The sequence below is a fragment of the Micromys minutus genome, assembly GCF_963924665.1.
Source record: "Micromys minutus genome assembly, chromosome: 4".
Lineage (NCBI taxonomy): Eukaryota > Metazoa > Chordata > Mammalia > Rodentia > Muridae > Micromys > Micromys minutus.
Genome location: NC_137973.1, coordinates 14,678,327 through 14,692,324, shown reverse-complemented (window position 1 = coordinate 14,692,324; position 13,998 = coordinate 14,678,327).

The window sequence follows — 13,998 nt, the reverse complement described above, 5'->3', positions numbered from 1 at the left end:
AAGACTCAAGTATACTTAGTAGAAGTTATAGACACTTGACTAATTTCTAGACCTTTAGGTTTCATAATACCCTTGCTATTTCACCATTTCTTCCTCTTTCTTATTAACTTTATAGTAAGTAAAACAATGTTTCTAGGCCTCAGATTTTTTTTTCTATAACTAGAAAACTACTTGCCTTGATTCCCTTCCTCTCCGAAAAGCTATACTATAAAATGTTACATAAAAAGTTCTAACACAACAGGTGAATTAAAGAAAAAAATCATTGAAAATTAATCTCAATGTATATTTCTAAAGAGATTTTTATTTCTTAGCATACATACAACAATTACTTTGGTTGATTTTTTTTAATTAAAAAGTCAGTGATAAAATACGACTGTGAAAGGAACATGCTACACAGGACTTTTGAAGCTCAAAGCAGACAGTTATTTTTTTTTTTTTTATCCTGTTTATCCCGTTACAGGACATTCCTTATAAGAAAGCCTCTGTCCTCTATTAAAAAGAAGATGACAGGTCACATGTATCATGGCTTTGTTGGCAGGAAAATGGGCTTTACCTGGCTTCTATAACAACCCTCCCCAGGCTGAGACTGTGAGCGACCAACATTTCTGAAATGTTGACCTATCTGCCAAGTGGAGTCTGACAATAATCTCTTAATAGTTACTCCTTTCATGAGGGCATGCTACTGTGATCAAAATCAAGATTGCTGGTGAGAACACAGCTCCTTTTTCCACAGAATTTCTCGTAACATTACGATACTCCCTTTATTGTCTAAAGCAGCATTTGTGGGTTTCGTTGAACTTTTTGTCTGGAAGAGAAAATGTTACAGCAGTCATATATTCATGGATTTCACTTTTTATGTCACATTTGCCAGACAAAATCAACAGCTTTCATCTGGTCCATCAGGCTTCAAATTCAGCATTGTCTTATTTAATTATATTATACATATTTAGCTTAATTTTAATCTAGAACCAAACTAGAAGTCACAACAGGAACTACAACATAAGTATTAGCTCTTAGCTCTCTGTGTCCTACTCCCTCAACTATTCTCTCTCTGGCAACACTTCCAGGAAAATGAGAATGTCATGGATGTACCATGTACCATGTTTCACAAAGGTCTGGCACGGGAAACCAAAAATATTTAAAAATTCCTCTTGAGTAATGAATATACCTCCATCCTGGTAATACTCTTTTTTTTTCTAATCAACATAATAATGAAATAATTCTATAGGAAGATCCCACAGTATTCTCAGGAATGTCTGCTAGTCTTCCAAACTAAAACTGAGATCCTCTATTTTATTGGGGTCAAGGATATTGTAGTAAATATTAAAATGATGGCAAAACACTTTATCGCCTGTACACCCTTTGAATTCAGTTAAGTCGCCTCACCAATGAGCATACTAAAACACTCTGATACAATTGGTAAAATAAAATTTGCACACCTAGATGAATCAAATGATCTTGTACAATTTCAACCCTTATAAAACATTCATAATAACCTTATTTATGAAGAGATGTGCCAAGAGAAACATGAATGTCTGCCTTCATTTCCTTCAGGCATCTCCTCCCTCTCTGTCTTCACTTCTGCTCCTCGACTTTTCTCAGCCTATTTCTCTGCTGTCCAATCATGTATTACCTTAACATAAATCTACAGTGGTTCCTTTCCTGCCTTCTGTGTTGTACTTATTACACTTCTGTACTGGACTTCCTTCTCTGTGTCACAGGAACTTAAACTCAGGAGCCAACACTAGATTGGCTCTACTACTAATAGCTGCTACTGTTTCCATTACATTTAACTTGCTTTGTGTATGGCCTGTGGTTGTTTTATTTTTCTTAGCCATTAATGTGAAGAATTCTGAGAGTACTTTAGCTCCATTGCTGCTGTAAAAAGTGGGGAAAATGAAGACTTAAGATGAGGTCATTTTATTGACAATGATAGCTTAAGGCTAAACCAAAGAAAACTTTTCCTCATTCTGTCCCTGAATGTGGAAGAATATTTGTTTACTGTTTGCAAAAACAACCATCATAGAAGCAGCTAAATACTTCTTATGTAGTAGATAACTACCTAGGCACAGACTTTGCAGTTTGTGTCTTTGGGTCCCTCTGATGTACAGATAGTATATCATGTCTTCCCAGTGAACTGTTGCCTTCTACTCCCAATGGAATATAATTATAGATTTCTCAATTTCACATACCCTTTGCATGTGCAATATTACCATGATGCTCATGGACTTTGTTTTGTGATGAATCTCCTACAAGCTAAAAAGTACTTATTTTTAACTACATGCAAATAGAACTGTAAATCTCAGACTCTTTATAATATTTTGTGAAAGCCTTTTCTTCCAAAAGTTTCCAGAATCTTTTTGGTGTGGTCTTGAGCTTTAGATACTCTCCATGTTCTTTCTTTTTTTCTTAGCTATATATATTCATTAAATGTCTTTATTTTATTGTTCTCAGAGAACACTCTAAGGGAACCTCTTTGCTACAGAAAGTTAAATGATAGCAAGATGATGTTGATAGAAAATTTATAAATACCTCTGATTTCTCAAAATATATTAATTTAATACTAGAATTATTGTCTTATTATGATGTATCAAAAGATATTTTGAATGTTTCATCACAGATTGGATTGTCTTTAATGTGCATTACATTTTACTTTCCTTTGAGTGTTGAACATACCAGTATCTCATTTGGTTCTAGCTAGTATGTTCTTTTCATTCAAAACTGTCATAAAAGCAGAGTTCTGTTTTCAGTAACAATAGTTTCTATTCAGTTTTGTTGCACCTTCTCTTAAATTAGAGTTAATATTTGTCTTCCTAGTCAACATTTCTGATGTGGACGTAATATGTAGCTGGCTACCAGACTTCTGTGTTTTTGTTTGTTTTCAGAACAGGTAATATACTTTTCTAATGTTTATATTTTATGTGTTGCTTATCCCTGTTTTTAACTTGTGCTGTGAATAAAAATCCTCTTATAAACAAATGTGCTACTGTAAAAGAGGTCGAATGAGGTGCCTGGAAGGAATATTGTAATATTTATTGACTTTAAATATTTTCATTGTAAAATGTGACCATTAGAGGTTCTGTATATATCATCAAGCTTGTCATTATTCTGCTGGTTAAAATACACATTAGGAGTCAACACTCCTGAAGACATCATTATCTGTCTTTAAATCTCTCAAAGTGCTTTTCTTCTGTTTTATTCTAAAAGGAAGCAATATTTTTATATTTGGCTTTCTGCTGTTTAAAATAGTCTGCATAAGTAAAAAAAAAAAAAAGTAAGTGGGCATGAGCATACTGAATTAAAAAAAAAAAAAAAAAAGAAGTCCTGTAAATGATCATGGAACTTCATTCTCCCAGCTTCCCTAGATCCCTGGATATCAATATTCCTGGGTCAGGACCACCCACTCAGAGTCCTACTTATCAATGGATCTGCAATTAAACATGTTGGTCAGGTGTGGGAGGATATGGGAGAGAAACAGGAAGGGTCAGGAATTTGAATGGAGGTATATAGCACTAGGGGATGTGGTACTGGGAGTAGCTTCTAGAAGGTCCTAGATGCCAGGAACACAAGAGGTTCCCAGGACCCAAAATTAATGACATTAGCTGAAATACCCAACAAAGGGGAGATAGAACCTATAGAGACAATATTCAGTGGATAGGCACAGCCCTCAGTTGAGAGATGGGGCCAGCCACCTGTCTCAAAAACATTGGAGCAAATATTGGTCCTGTCAAAAGAAAATGCAGGGACAAAGCGAAACAAAGGTTGAAGGAAAGGCCATCCAGAAACTGCCCCACATAAGAATCTTTTCCATCTGTAGAAACCAAACACAGACACTATTGCTGATGCCAAGAAACAGTGGCTGACAAGAACCTAGTATAGCTGTCCATGACAGGCAGTTCCAGAGCCTGATCAGATGTGGATGCACATAGCTATCCATTGAACTGAGAACAGAGACCCCAGTGGAGGAGTTAGGGGAAAGACTGAAGGGGCTGAATGGGTTTGCCATTCCATAAAAAGAACAACCAAGCAGATACCCTGAGGTTCCCAGGGACTGAACCACCAACCAAAAAGTACACATGGAGGAGCCCATGGCTCCAGTTGCATATGTAACAGAGGACTGCCCCATTTGGCATCAATGGGAGGAAAGCCCACTGGTCCTGTGGAGACTCCATGACACATCATAGAAGAATGATAGGGCACCAAGGTAAAAGTAGGTAGGGGATATATCCTCATAAAACTAGGGAGAGGGGGAAAGATATAGGTTTGTGGAGGGGAAGGTGGGAAGGAGAATAACATTTGAAATATAAATAAATAAAATAACCAATTAAAAATGAAAAAAATATTGATCATTCTAAAATGCCACATTCCAAAACATGGATAAATTAGGAAAAGTTTGCTTGCAGCAATCTTATTTTCTCTAGGGACAAGTTTAACAAGCTATGTTGTTTGTTACTTCAAGGCTTCTAATAGTTATGTGTCTTAACACACCTAAAACTTCCCTAACTTATGAAAAATATTGATTGTCAATTTGGCAAAATGTACATTCAGAAAATAGATAAGCCTCTAGGAATATCTATGAAGGATTATCTACATTAAATTAATTGAAACTTGCCTTATATGTGTACAAGACTATTTAGTGGATATATTTTCTAAACTATACATAAAGAAGAAAGCTAGCTGTGTTCCAGAATTAATTTCTGTCTGCTTCCTATTAATTCAATGTGACTAGCTGCCTGAAAATCCTGCCGCTTTAATTTCCTCCCATGTTGTAATGTTCCCTAAGACTGTGAACTAAATCAGGTCATGCCTGTCTTTATTTGTCTTTGTCTGGCATTTTTACATTAATAAGCAGATAACAAAAGCATCTGAAGACTATTTATTGGTTAGGCATATATAGAATATTTTACATATAGACCATGAATGAAACAAGATGGCAAACCAGAAAGAACTGGCTTTTGATTTTATATATATATAATTATATATATATATATATTATAATTATATATATATAATTGTTGTTGTTTATGAAAGAATACCATTGGAGCAGGAATGATGACACATCTCTGTAACCCTACAAGTTGAGATGTATTTCCAATCACCATGAGTTCAAAGCATGGCAGGGTTATAGCAAGATTGAGACTCTCTTCTAAAACAAATAATAATTATAATGATATTATCTCACATTTTATTCTAATTTTAAACAATAATTACACTTATTTGATAAGGTTATTATATTGAGAACTTGAAATAATTTCCACAAATATAAGGCTTACTAGATCATATTTGTCTTTTCTCAGTCCTATAGATAGTAAATATTTAAAAGACAAGTTCTCTACTATGTATGATGAATAAATGTGAGCATTATGTTGAATATCACTTGTAGTTTATATCTTAGTCACAAAAATATGTTCATTACACATATTTGTGATAGTTGGTCAAGGTATTCGGTTGTGTTTTAGTTTTCTATAAACCTAGAGCAGACAATTACTAAAAAAATGTCAAAAATACTATTTTTCTAATACCTTTGGTAATAATTAAAACCTATATTGAGATTAAGCACTAAATTATTTATAGTGTTATATATTTGAAATATGTTAGTTCATATATTTAAATTTTAAAAGTTATCTAAGTTTTCAAATATGAATATGTGCTTGTTTACAGTTAAGTGCAGATGAGTACATTTGTCCATACATTTCAAAAGATGGCATCTGATCCACGGGAACTACTGTTCCAGAAGCTTGTGAGCTATTGAACTTTGGTACTCAGAACCAGGGTCCAATTTCTATGATAGCAAGTTACCACTTAAGCTTTGAGCCATCCTCCAACCTCTACTGAAATTTTAAGAGCTAGCAATATGTAAAGGCTTAGGCTGGTGCATCGCAACTTCAGTAAGAAAGTTCTGTATATTTTCTTCTGGAAATTTTAAAAACAAATTCACAAACAAAACTAAATAAAACCAAACCAAACAAATAAACTAAACTCAGTAGATTAGAATCATCCATAAACAGAGTTCTAACATGATTGATTTGACAGCTTGGTTCACCAGCACCATACAGAAAAGATGCCCCAGAGCCACAGGAAGACCAGGCACACTGCTATCATGACTCATGGCCTGCCCACAGAAAACTGAGCAGCCAGTGAAAACACAGGAGCGCTCTTTCCATTAAACCCACAGGTGAGCCCAAGCTCTCTCTCCACGGATTGCCTGAAGAGGACTTCCAGGAACTCACAGAGCACAGGGATCTTAGTGCAGTCTAGGATCTGACTGGTCCGGCTTCCATCTCTGTCCAGAACCACAGGAAGATCAGGCACACAGAAATCAGGACTCAAGGCCTACCCAAGAGAACTGAGGAAAGATACAGGGGGCACTCTCCCTACAGAGCACATGACCCTCCATCTGAACCCAGAGCTAGTGCCTGCCCATTGGACCTCACAGCCTATCCAGCTGAACACCAATCAGGACTGGTGGCCTTCCCACAGTGTGTTGGGCACTCTGTAGAGCCTCAGGAGCGCTCTCACTCCTGAGTGCCGAGGTGAGTCTACATTTCCTCCACGCTATCTATCCAGGGAGAGGCCAACCGGAACTCACAGGGTACAGGTATAGGTGCTGCCTGGGAGTGCCAAAGGCCAGACCAGGTCCAGTTTCATCAGAACAAGTGGCCTCCTGCAGGTTGCTGGGCACCGGGAAGAGCTGAATGAGGGCTCCGACTCCTGAGTACAGGGGCAAGTCCACATTTCCTCCCCACTGTTTATTCACAATAGTCACAAAGTATATAAAATACCTTGGTGTGACCATAACCAAGCAACTGGAGGGTCTGTATGACAAGAACTTCAAGTCTCTGAAGGAAATTGAAGAAGACCTCAGAAGATGAAAAGATCTCCCATGCTCACTCACTCGTGGATTAGAAGGATCAACATAATAAAAATGGCCATCCTTCCTAAGGCAATCTACAAATTTAATGCAATCCCCATCAAAATTCCAACTCAATTCTTCATAGAGTTGGAAAGAGAAATTTGCAAATTCACTTGAAATAATAAAAAAAAAAAAAAAACCCAGAATAGCAAAGAACATTCTCAACAATAAAAAAAAAAAAAAAAACTTCTGGAGGAATCACCATTAATACCTTAAGCTGTATTACAGACCAATTATGATAAAAACTGCCTGGTGTTGGTACAGGGACAGGCAGGTAGATTAATGGAATAGAATCAAAGACCCAGAAAGGACCCCACATACCTATATTACTTGGTATTTGACAAAGGAACTAAAATTATTCAAAGGAAAAGGGGCACCCTTTTCAAAAAATGGTGCTGGTTCAACTGGCAATCAGTATGCAGAAGAATGCAAATTGATCCTTTCCTATGTCCTTCAACAAAGCTCAAATGCAAGTGGATTAAGGATCTCCACATAAAACCAGGTATTCTGAAACTAATAGAGCAGAAAGTGGGGAAGACTTAGAGCACATAGGCACAGGAGAAATTTTCCTGAACAAAACAGCAGTGGCTTATGCTCTAGAATCAAGAATCGACAAATGGGACCTCATGAAATTGCAAAGTTTATGTAAGGCTAAGGACACTCTCAAAAAGACAAAACAGCAGCCAACAGATGTGGAAATTATTTTTTTTTATCAATCCTACATCTTATAAAGTGCTAATATCAAATATTTGCAAAGTACTCAAGAAGTTAGACTCTAGAGAATCAAATAATCCTATTACACAAATTCACAACTGAGGAATATGGAATGACTGAGAAGCACCTAAAGAAATGTTCAACATCCCTAGTCATCCAGAAAATGCAAGTCAAAACAACCCTGTGATTTCACCTCACAACAGTCAGAATGGCTAAGTTCAAATACTCAGGTGACAGCAGATGCTGGCAAAGATGTGAAGAAAGGGGAACACTCCTCCAATCCTGGTGGGACTGTAAATTGTTACAACAATTATGGAAATCATTTTGGCAGTTTCTCAGATAATTGGGCATAGTAAAACCTGAGGACCCATCTATACCACTCTTGGGCATATATATACCAAAAAGAAGCTCCAACATCTAGCAAGGACACTTGTACAAGTATTTCTATAGCAGCTTTATTTATAATACCCAGAAGCTGGAAAGAACTCAGAAGTCCTTCAATAGAGGAATGGATATAGTAATTGTGGTACATATACACAATGGAGCACTATTTAGCTATCAAAAACAATCACTTCATAAAATTCCTAGGCAAATCGATGGAACTTGAAGCTACCATCCTGAGTGAGGTAACCCAGTCACAAAAGAACACTCATAGTAGGTACTCATTTATAAGTGGATACTAGCCCAAAAAACTCAGAATACTCAAAGAACCATCCACAGAACTTATGAAGCTCAAAGATAAGAAAGGCCAGAAAGTAGATGCCTCAATCTTTTTTAGAAGGGAGAACAAAACATTCATAGGAGGAAATAAAGGGACAAATAGAGGAGCAGGGATTGGAAAAAAGTCATCCAGAGACTGCCTCAATTGGGATACATCCTATATGTGCCCAATAATACCAAGGGCTGTTGCTGATGCCAGGTATTGCTTACTGGCAAGAACCAGATATGTGTACCTCCTCCGAGGCTCTTCCAGAGCCATACTGATACAGATGGTTGCAGCTAACCATTGTACTGAACACATGGTCCCCAGTGAAGGAGCCAGAGAAAAAAACTGAAGGAACTGAAAGGGTTTGCAACCCCACGGGAAGAACAAAAGTATCTTCTAACCAAACCACCACAGTTCCCACGTAAAACACCAATCAATGAGTTTTCATGGAAAAGTCCATGGCCCAAGGTACATTTGCAACAGAGGACAGCATTATCTGACATCAATGGATGGAGAGGTCATTGGTCTAGTAAAGGCTCTTTTTCCCAGGGTAGGAGAATGCCAAGGCGCAGAGGTGGAAGAGGGTTTTTGGGAGAGGAAGCACCTTCATGGAGGCAATGTGACGGGAACCGGGATGGTAATCTGGAAAAGGCATAACATCTAAAATGTAAATGCAGTGAATTTTCAGTAAACAAAATTGAGGGGAAAGAAAGAAAAAAAATGAAAATTGCCTTCTAGCAAGAATTGACATTTAATTCTTTCAGAGTAGCATCATGAATTTGCTTAGACATTGAGTATTGATATTCCTTTTTCTATAAAGTTAATTAATTAGAAGATTATAGCATTCTTCCCTTTTGCCCAGAGGTTTCTCTGTATAGCCCTGGGTGTCCTGGACCTGATTCTATACATTAGGTTGGGCCGGAACTGAAAAACCCACCTGTCTCTTCACACAGAGTGCTGCGATTAAGTTTCTGGGACACTGTATATGGAAGGATTATCTTTTTCTTAACTGTTTCATGATATATATTTGAGGATGTGATTACTATTGTTGCAGTAAATATTAAATGATTGGCTTATCCCTTTAAACGCCCCCGACAGCCTCACGCCATGGTTGCCACTCTAGTCTGAAGCTGCTGAAGCTGACCACACCGACTCTGTAACTCAGTCCATGAGCTACACTCTCCACGAGATGCCCTTCCCAGTCGGTTCACTTCGCCCACCTGGTACCTCTGTCATGGGAGGATATGACTGCTCCAGTGTGTGTGTGTGTGTGTGTGTGTGTGTGTGTGTGTGTGTGTGTGTGTGTGTGTGTGTGTTTTACCCCACTTCCCAGCACAAACTTTATTCCAAAGCCCAGTAGCTTTTCATGGCTATTTTATATATTAGATTCTCAATCCACAAACCCTATGCACAATATGATTATATCCAGGGAACAAAGATACAAACTGCCCTTCCATATGAGATTAATCAGACAAAAAGAGAGAAAGTACCTGTTTTCCAAGTAAGAAAGAGACTGTGTAGAGAGTACTGCTTGCTGCCTCTGTGACAAAGTTTGTATGCTTGGCTCTATAGTAGAGCTGCATCTCTGGAGTAATACAGCCGGGTGGTGGGAGGGGCAATTAAAAGGTTAAGCCAGCCATTTTAATATTTATGCCAACTGGTGGCTAACCAACATGTTAGGCAAGAATCCACTGAAAGGTTATGGCTATCATGCTAAAAGTTAGTTAGAAGATAGAGGGGGCCAGTGCCATGTTCATTCATATGATGTCTCAAGCAGGAAACCTTAAACTAAAGAAACACAAAAACAGCCTCTGTTGGCAGGCTATAAGTGTCATGCTGTGAGAAAGCAGGTTAACACAGATTGAAATACTTGGGACTAAGGTCCTAGTTTTCCAGTACTGTTTAGCAAATTATTAAAAACTCATTCAAAATTAGATAGAGAAAACTAGTTTATTTATTTATTTATTTACTTATTTACTTAGTTATTTACTATTTACATATTTTTGTTAGAAGAGATTACAGAGTTTACTCGCATCACATGGGAATTTTCACCCATGGTTCAGAACTAAGATAGCAGTCTGTACACCAGGCAGAGTGGATGCAGAAATATGTTATAAAAATTATTAATAAATGAAAATCTGACACTCCAGACTGAGAGAAGGACAGATCTAAATACTTTGGAATAAAGTCCTAGGTTTACAGAATTGTTTAGTACATGTATGAAAAGTTGATTCAGAATTAGAGAAAGAAAATTAGTCACTGACTCTGAGAGAGAGTGGTGATTTTTCAAGTAAAAAGAAAGTCATTATTGATAGATGTCTGTGCACCAGACAGAGTGCATACAATCACATATTAGGGAAGTTATTAATAAATGAAAATCTGACACTCCAGATTGAGAGGTGGACATGTCAAAATACTTTGGACGAGATTTTATTTTTACAAATTTCTTACTTATTGATTTATAAGTGATAGTAAGTTTGTTTTGTGAACTACAACGCTAAGGCCATGTGACTCATTAGATGCTGGCTAATGAGACTTTATTATCTTAATTGTTTATATTGGTTCAAAATAGATATGATGGTGAATTTTGTGTTTATAGTATTTCTCTGGAAATAAATATAAGATACAAGATATTCTAGTTGCCATCTAAGGGACACACTATTTTGGGAGAAAGTTTTTCTCTTTTTGTTTTCAAAAAGTATGATTTGGCTCTGTGTGCCTTACAGAGTTTTATGAATTAGATTTGATTGAGGTAAAACATCTGAAAACTAATTTCAAGAGGATCATCAAAAAACATCTTGATACTAAAATGTTTTCTGCTTAGTTGCCCATATATTCAGCTTGAAGAAGTTATAAAGAGTCGTCCCACAGTCTTCTGGACTTAGCAAAGTTAAAGTGGCTATTGTGAGATTTTTATGAGTAATATAGAAATGGTCATAATCTTGCCAGGAGGAATTAGGCATATTGAATTATACAGCCATAATCTTTTTTTGATAACTAAGCTAAAGTCATGTCATCTCTGGTAGGAATCTCACTAACTGATACAAATCTAAAGTTAAATCTTTACAATGCTATAGAATTTATTGGATACAGATTTAAAGTTTATACTGTTTGTAGTTGATTAAACAATACTAGTTAAGAGCTAGATAATAAACTCATAATTCAAATAAAAAGGTGTTTTTGAGATATTTCAATTAGAAATGGCCAATAGTATTAAAGGCCTAACAGTTCAAAAATGCTTTTTGTAGTTAGATTTTTTTTTCAAAAAGGTAAGAAATCAAGAGAGGCTGAGCAACTGGTGAGTGGAAGACCAAGGCTGCAGGGGAGCAGAGAGATCTCTGCGGAGTGCACACGGAAAGTGCACACCCTACCTTAACCAGCCGTGCCTTGCCAGATCCAGCGATTGGGAACAGAAAATTAGAACTTCTGTTTCCACACGGAGGCGACTTCAGGATGCAGAGCAGAGCCTGGCCCATTTGCCACCCGGAATGGCGGCACATAGAGGCTGAGCAACTGGTGGGTGGGAGACCTGGGCTGCAGGAGAGCAGCGAGATCTCTGCGGAGGGCACAAGGAAAGTGCACACCCTAACTTGCCCAGCCCTGCCTTGCCCAATCCAGCAACCAGAAACAGAACATTGGAACTTCTGCTCACACCCGACGACTCTGAGGCATAAAACAGGGCTTTAACAATCTGACACCAGGACCAGTGGAGAACCAGGGTAACAGACCAGAGACAACGGAAAGGCAAAAACATATCACTGACAACAAAATGGTAATGAAAGAGAAAGAGTATATCCCAAGGAAACCAAGAAAATCTAGCAACACCAGAACCCAACTCTCCCATAACAGCAAACATCAGAATTCCAAACACTCCAGAAAAAGAAGACACAGACCTGAAATCATACCTCAAGACACTGATAGAGATACTTAAACAAGAAAGGAAGAAAAAGCAAAAAGATTCAGAAGCCTTTAAAGAAGAAACAAGAAAAACACTCAAAGAACTCAAAGAACTAGAGGAAAACAGAACCAAAGAAATAAAGGAATGGAAGAGGAAAATTAAAACAGAAATTGACACAATAAAGAAAACACTAAAAGAGATAACCTTTGAGTCAGAACACCAAAAAAAGAAATCAGGAGTCACAGAAGCAAGCATTTCCAATAGATTACAAGAGATCGAAGAGAGAATCTCGGGGGCAGAAGACAACATTGCAAACATAGAAAAAACAGCAAGAGAAAATGCAAAAAACAAAAAGCTCCTAACCGAAAATGTCCAGAATATCCAAGACACAATGAGAAGACCGAACCTAAAGATAAAAGGAATAGAAGAGGGAGAAGAGTATCAACTAAGAGGCACAGTAAATAGCTTCAACAAAATCATAGAAGAAAACTTCCTACCCTCAAGAATGAGATGACTATGAGCATAAAAGAAGCCTTCAGAACTCCAAATAGGTTGGACCAGAAAAGAAATACCTCCTGACACATAATAGTAAAAGCATCAAGTGCCCAAAGTAAAGAAAAAATACTAAAATCAGTAAGGGAAAAAGGTCAGGTAACATATAAAAACAGACCAATCAGACTCACACCCGATTTCTCAACAGAGACTATGAAAGCTAGAAGAGCCTGGACAGACATCATGCACTCCTTAAGAGAGCAAAATTGCCAGCCCAAGCTGCTATACCCAGCAAAACTATCAATCACCATCGATGGAGAGACGAAGAATTTCAAGACAAATCAAAATTCACACAATATCTGACCACAAACCAGCACTACAACGAATTATAGGTCGAAAAACCAATACTATGAGGGAAAATACAGCCTAGTAAAAACAAGAAAACTCCTAAACAAGAAAACTAACAGAAAAAAAAAACACAGACACAACTCAACCCAAAAAAGCAATAATGGTAGGAAACAGAAAAACTATTCCTTGATATATATTAACATAAATGGTCTCAACTCCCCAATAAAGAGACATAGACTATCAGAATGGATACATAAACAAAATCCAGCCTTTTGCTGCATACAGGGAACTCATCTCAGAAACAGAGACAGACACTATCTCAGAGGAAAGGGGTGGAAAAAAAACTTCCAAGCAAACAGCTCCAAGAAGCAAGCTGGAGTGCCTATTCTAATATCGAATAAAGTAAATTTCCAACCAAAAGTTAACAAAAAAGATAAGGAAGGACACTTTTTACACATTACTGGGGAAATATGTCAGGAGGAACTCTCCATCCTTAACATATATGCCCCAAATAAAAAATCACCCACATTCATAAAAGAAACCCTACTAAAGCTCAAAAAATACATTTCACCCCACACAATAATAGTGGGAGACTTTAATACCCCACTCTCACCAATGGACAGATCAGGGAAACAGAAACTGAACAAGGACACTGTAAAACTAGCAGAGACTTTGAACCAACTAGTATTAATAGATATATATAGAACATACTATCTTAAAGTAAAAGAATACACCTTCTTCTCACCACCCCATGGCACCTACTCGAAAATTGACCACATGATTGGACACAGAACGAGCCTCCATCGATATAAGAAGATTGAAATACTCCCATGCATCCTCTCAGATCACCATGGTCTACGGCTGGTCTTTAAAAACAACAAAGACAACAAAAAGCCCACATACACATGGAAACTAAAGAACACTCTG